We start from the raw sequence: 7,308 nt of genomic DNA on the forward strand, positions 1-7,308 counted from the left end.
TGGCAAGTGTGTTCCGACTTTACTCCCCGAAAAACAGCTAGCTCTACCAGCGTAGGAATCTATCTGGCCAATTGCAGCAGATCATGTGAGTTTCGGCTAGTAATAATTTCATAGGCAGCAGATCATGTGAGTATCGGCTAGTAATAATTTCATAAGCAACTTTAACCAATTCCTACTCTCGCTGATTTTGTCATGATTAACCACTAATGGTGTGGCATATGAAGGAAGACAGAAAAGATCTCCCAGTACATGGCATGTTTCAGACCCTGGCTAACCAAAGCCTTTGTTTGTAGAAACGTACGGTAAAACGTGTCTTCTACCGAAATAATTATTGTGAGCTAATCAGCCCTACGTACTCGGATTTAAACAAACATTCTTTCGTGGCACAGCTGCTGACAACGGCCGGTACCACGGTCTCAAGTTCTGAGTGCTTCACCTGGCTTTCATATCTTTATTTCGCCAAAATGGATTCCTTCAAGTGTCTTGCACAATGCAGTCTTATGTAACGCCGGCCGCTCCGTTACGCTTACTGTGTGGAGATGGGACGCTGTGACCTTCCTGTTCCGTACTTTCTCGTATGCTGCTTTCAAAAGGAAGATTAGTATTTAACCTCTCCTCGTCAAGTAAGTCATTAGAGAAGGAGTGCAAGGTCGGTTTAGTGAAGGGTAGGGAAGGATATCGGCCATATCTTCTGAAAGGGCCATCCCGGGATTTGCCTTACGTGGTTTAGGCAAATCACGTAAAACCTAAATCAGGATGACTTGAAGTGCATTTGAAGTGTTATCCTCCCGAAAGCAAATTCAGTGTGCTAATCACTTTGTTACCTCACTCGGCGGATGCTTTTATTGCCGAAAAAGTTTGACCCTCTGATCCCATTATGTTGAATTCCCTGTTACAAACCAGCTGAAAAAACTCCCAAGGCTGCAGAACGTAACAGACCACGCATATTGTAAAAAAGAAAATGAGAAGCAGAAGAATTAGTTTTCGAATCTGTGGAGGTAGTGACTAGTGTCAGCATTCAGCATTCGTCATGTATAGTTAAAGAATCAACTATACTGACTATTTTGATGTGCATATTATACAGGGTGTTTATAAATGAATATCGGTGTTTTAACGCTTTATAATATTTATTATAATTAACTTACAGTTATAAATGATATGTCAAATGAAAGAGCAACTCAAACAGTTTTACCAAGAACCTAACAAATGTTCAATGTGAGCACCATTTGTCACAGGGCACACATCAAGTCTATAGCCGAGTTCTTCCCAAACGTTGATAAGTGTGTCTTCAGTGATTGTAGCAACAGCTGCTTCGATCCGGTTTCTTAATTCAGGGAGGTTTGCTGGTAGCGGAGGCACGTACACACGATCCTTGATGAAGCCCCAAAGGAAAATATCGCATGGCGTTAGGTTGGGTGAACGTGGAGACCATGCAAAGCAATCCCTTTCAACGTTTGGGAAGAACTCGGCTATAGACTTGATGTGTGCCGTGTGACAAATGGTGCTCACATTGAACATTTATAAGGTTCTTGGTAAAACTGTTTGAGTTGCGCTTTCATTTGACATATCATTTATAACTGTAAATTTAATGTAATAAATATTATAAAGCGTTAAAACCTCGATATTCATTTATAAACACCCTGTATTAAAAGATAGGCCACGTGATAAAGTCACATAACTGGCAAGCGTAGGATTATTTAATATTGTAGTCTGGTTTTCGGCGTGAAATATGTTCTATAAGCCGAGTATGCACCATGCAGTAGTAACAACATTGTAAAGAGTGCTCACGCAGCATATAACATGGGGAATCCTAAATATGTAAGCTACCATTACGTGCAAAATTTGCACGAAAAAAGAAGATTGGTGGATGAATCTGAGTCCATTTTGTTTCACGCGTTGCTGTGCAGGTTGCTGTAAGTGTATTTATCCTCTTTTTTTTTTTATTAGAGGTTCTAGTATTGTTCTTGTGCTGACAACTTGAACGTTGCATATTTGAAGGATATGAATAGCATTTTTATGGTTAGAAACTGGAGTATTAAACTGAAAAAAGCTTAACATTTGTGACATTTTGTTCTCTTTGGATTTAATACAGAGGTGAAGGCAGGGGAGAAAGTTCGAAATATTGTGCCAAGTACAGGATGAGTGCTACCGAAGAGATACAGTGAGAAAATAGTTTTCTCGTTTGATATAGGATCGATTTAACATGAAGTCTACGCCTTATTCAGGAAGCGCAACCACTGTATCTCTGTCACGTCTCCTTTAAGAGTGGAACGCAGAGCCAACGCAGCCATGGCTTTACAGTGGAAGGTATTTCCACAGTCCTGGCCAGCAGCTGGGGCGTTCACACATTGTCCCAGTGATGGCCAACACAGGAAATAAGAAGCGAATTTGCCAGGTTAATCCAGTGTCACTCCAGGAAATAACTTGATCATCACAGGATTCTCAGACAACATTCTACGATGTTGCCAACTCCCAATCACACTCGCAGCTGCAAGGAATACATTTTCAGGGATGACGTGTTTCGAGCTAAAATTCCAGGAGTAAGACTTTCACTTCAAAGATGTGATGGAAACATCGCACAAATTGCTATATACCTGAAATATGACACGTGTAAGCAAATGTATATAAGCCAGAAACTACAGATGAAGAGCCAAGGAAATTAATCAGGTAAACGTCCCTGTCATAGTTGCCATTATTTTATTTTCGTTCTAGTCTCTAGTTCGTCAAAATATTCATGTAAGAATTATTGAGGAGTAACTGTTAGCACAGACTGCTTCATTAAAAGTAAATAATAAAATAATTTAACTTTCATTCTAATGAACGGCTCAATAGCAGCAATAAAAAGAAATCAGAAAAAAATAGCCGGGAGTGGTGTTTACACACAGCTACTGACAGCATTATATGTGGCGGTATAGATGGGCAGACAGTATTGGAATGTGTGGAGACTATCTAGAGTCTGTAGATTTGTTAAGTTTAACTACCACGACTCATAAACAGTGTTCGTTGTCAACTGGATTATTACTCAAGCTTGCTCAAGAGTCTGTAAACGGCATCAACCGTTTTGAGGAGAGAAAGAAGAGGAAATTAGCGTTTTAAGTCCCAACGACAACGAGGTCATTCGAGATGGAGCCCAAGGTCGGATTACGCAAGAATGGAGAATGAAAATTTCAGTACCCTTTCGAAGGAACCATCCCAGCATTTTCCTTAAGCAATTTAGGAAAATCACGGAAAACCTAAACCAGGATGGCCGGACATGGGTTTGAACCGTCGTCCTTCCGAATGCGAGTCCATTGTGCTAACCACTGCACTACATCTCTCGGTATCAACAGTTTTGTATCCTACACACAGCACACTCCTATCTTATGGCAGTTAATATTGAGCACGTCTGTTTTCATTGCTTTACTCGGCAACTAATAATGACGGCTAATTTATTGCTTAAAATTTGTCAAGCATTGGCGTAGCGTAGGTGGTACCGTAGGGAGAAGGGTGACATGGGCCCGAGCGGCACAAACTAGTGGGCGACAGGGGGCAGCCAAGTTGGATAAGCCTGTCTGCATTCTCATTACACTGGTTCATGCGTTGTCATCGAGGCTACATTGGTATTTACGCTGAATCTGAAAGCAATTGGACAAATGGAAGTGGTTCAAAATTGAATTTTAAGGCAATTTACACAATTATACCGTATGCTAGGGTTACCTGAGCCCTCAGTGTTATCTTCAGCCCAAAGAAAAAGGAAGTTTCTGCCCGTTGACAGATACAACGGTTACTGATAGGAGTGTTGGAACTAGGATTTTGCGATAGGTAGCAGCAGTGTCATCAGTACGGATAGAGTTGTTAGTTCACATTGTAGCCACCAGTGGCTTCGTTATGGCTCGTTGGTCACAGTGAAAAATTATTGTTTCGATTACTCCTCAACACTTATACTTAGATTTATCGATTACAGGGATATTACCCTACAAGGACTTTCTCAGGAAAGCTCGCGGCGCCTGGAATTGGTTATGAATGCCTACATTCGTCATTTTTTTGACGTTATACTCTTTCAACATATTCCACCATAATATGGGCAGCTGTCCTGGCTTCGTGAAGGCATCCGCAAAGTTTTCCATATCCTCTGTCTTCTCTACTGTCTTATCAACGAACACTGACCCTCAGATCTCTCTTCGACCTTAACGCTCTTATCTGAACAACATGGCAGTAAAACTCGTTCCCATCACAGCAAAATCCTTTCTGGTTCCACTCCATCGTTCAGTCATTTTCTCGAAATCCTTCTCATTAGCATGAACCCGGTTCTGGAATAGCTTCCCGCATTATTTAGAGAACTGAATAACATCCCCAGCTCCAGAATGCAGTTAATGACATACTAAAGCAACAATAAGGATTACAGTTGTCCCTATACGTACTCGTTACGCTTGTACATTTTACTTTCCCAGCAGGTCTTCCTCTTTTCCCACTATTCTTAACTGCTACAGACTCCTTAAATTTGCTCGCTTTATAAGAAAACGTCTATCTTGTACACCTACAGATTCTTTTTATGTCTGCCACGTCATTATTGTTGTCATTAGTATTGTTATTATTATTATTATTATTATTATCATCGTTAATGGTAGCAGCTGCAGTAGTACAGTTACTGCCAATATTGACTTAATTCATATTCAGTAGAATTTACTCACAATGCCACTTGAAACATTCAGATCATTTTTATATTATTTGTCATATTAAAATGGTTATTATTTAGGAAACTTTGATGAAAGAAAGGTACTGTATCTGTGAATTCTCGGTCCTATGTGAGAGAGGGCTGACAGTCCTAATCAGATCAGGTTAAATAAACAAATAAACGAATAAAATAAAAATATACGTCTCTATAGGCACCATCAAAGGATACACATTGTTGATAAGTGGTACTTTTTACAAATTTCGTAGCTTTTGCTACTTTATCGGTGCTCATTTCAATGTTTTCGTAAAGTAAACCTTATAAACCCGTTGACTTAAAACTTCAACATATCATGCAAAAGTGGTATACTTAAAAACCAGTGTTTTTGTCATATGATTTGGGCACAAGTGACTCTCAGCCACATTGCTAACCATAAAAATAATGCGATTTTACTGTAAGCTCAAGTTGACCGTAAAATATATTCATTTGCAAAACTTGACTGTTGTTTCTAAATGTAGTTTATTCAAGGATTCTCGAGTAATTACCAAACAGAACATACGAATGTGCTGTAATAGAATCTACCAACAAGGTCTGGAAATGGACAACATCAAAGTATATTTTGCAATACAAATAGGAAGACTTCATTGGAAAAATAGAATCTCCAGTACTTGTGTCTAAATTTCTTTTTACAATCACTTTGAAGCACAATATATCAAGCCCATAGTTTCATGTTTTTTGTCAGTGGATAATTGTCCAAAAAAGAGTCTCCCTTGTAAATATACCTCAAAATGATTCATAAAATATTATTTATTTTGTTAAATGCTTTCAGTACAAAAAGCTACCTGCATAACGTAAAAACTGTGCTTCATTTTGCGCGTCACGAAATAAATGTAGTTAACGAATCATCTAAATTTTTCCAATGATTTCAAAGATGATTGTCAAATCATCTCTTGAGTGACGCAACCAATTGGTCGAAAACTTCAAAATATCGTATCATGAAAAATCCTTGACGCATTTTTAATTTGGTGTATTCTTTATTACATTGATCGAGGCGGTTTGGGGTTTTGTACTGAAGCAGAAGTTTAGATTCATCATGATCCAGGTCAGCAACACTTTGATCACTTTTACGCCAACTCTCCTCAAATTTAAGTTAATACGAAATCACTCTCTCTCGAGAAGCAGATCTGAAAAAAAAAACTACCTCCTGTTACCCATACCCTTCAGGATGTCTACCTGTGCTGTAGATTCCGTAAGGTTTTTTTTAGTTCCTCTAAGTCTCTAAGCTGGGGGACTTCAATTTTAGATTATTTGTTTCAGCCAAGTGGTGATATGGTAACAGGCTGATTGGCTTCCGCCTCAGAGTTTGAACATAATTCAGGGCCAACGTTTGAGCGCTAGAGGCGATGCAGTAAACAAATCACAAAGTGGCTACAAAGAAATTTTGCCAATCTTAGAAAAGCGAACAGAAATAGATGAATGCTTGGACATACGAAAGTATGCAGAAACTTTGGTAGGATGCAGTCATTTTCCTTTCTGTATTACCTGCGTCTCTACCACCAGGTGCTGCGTGAAGCCAATAATGCCCGAAATTATTTGCAAACGGCGGGGCTTCACCTATATCAGTGTCCTCACAAAATAAGAGCTTTACAAATGGTGTTGGAAGAGAAGCGATTGAAATTCGTAGATATGACTGTAAGTTATGATAAAGGCTTGTTTGAAAAACTTAGGATTTCTGTTGGACCTCCAAGATGAACTAGGAGGAGGCACATTTCTGACAATGCAAGTACCAAGTAGAAATGCCGGCTTGTCCCTCCAAGACGATTTGAAACGAAAAATATTTTCTTTGTTGGACACAGAAACTGCTGAAATTCGAGAAAGGTTCCAGCAGCTCTAGAATTCGTCCGAAAAATATGCCTTCCTTAACGCCTGCAATAATACCAGTCATTGATGAGGAATACACCAAGCTTCACAAGATATTGACAAAGGAGAGTTTAGGCTTGAGTGCTTGAGTGAATGAGCTTTCATAGCTACACCAGACTAAGGAAGAATTTATTGATTGCGGCCCACTGGGTTTACTAAAGTTTATTTTGAGTCCAAATTTGAAGTAGCATTACGTAATATAGTTACAACACTGAGAATATTCTTCACAGCTGCCATAAGTAATACTAGCGTGGGAACTCTCTCTAATCTGTAAATGATTAAATATTATTTAAGAACAACAATTTTGAAGTTGATATTAACAAATCTGGCAACGGCCTTGCCGCAGTGGATACACCGGTTCCCGTGAGATCACCGAAGTTAAGCGCTGTCGGGCGTGGTCGGCACTTGGATGGGTGACCATCCAGGCCGCCATGGACTGTGGCCATTTTTCGGGGTGCACTCAGCCTTGTGATGCCAATTGAGCAGCTACTCGACCGAATAGTAGCGGCTTCGGTCAAGAATACCATCATAACGACCGGGAGAGCGGTGTGCTGACCCCACACCCCTCTTATACGCATCCTCCACTGAGGATGACACGGCGGTCGGATGGTCTCGGTAGGCCACTCGTGGCCTGAAGACGGAGTTTTTTTTAAGTTCATTTGTCAATCGAACAACAGGTACAGATTGGCACTGATGGAAGTATTAGAGCGTTTGCGTTGTAAAAAACGCGGAGAGTA

The 7,308-nt window shown here is 39.9% G+C and overlaps 1 pseudogene; it reads left to right on the plus strand.

The window, feature by feature from the left end:
- The first annotated feature begins 6,898 nt into the window (after window positions 1-6,898).
- LOC124557615 lies at window positions 6,899-7,016 on the plus strand (annotated as a pseudogene).
- The last annotated feature ends 292 nt before the right edge of the window (window positions 7,017-7,308 follow it).

This window comes from Schistocerca americana, chromosome X, assembly GCF_021461395.2.
Source record: "Schistocerca americana isolate TAMUIC-IGC-003095 chromosome X, iqSchAmer2.1, whole genome shotgun sequence".
NCBI lineage: Eukaryota > Metazoa > Arthropoda > Insecta > Orthoptera > Acrididae > Schistocerca > Schistocerca americana.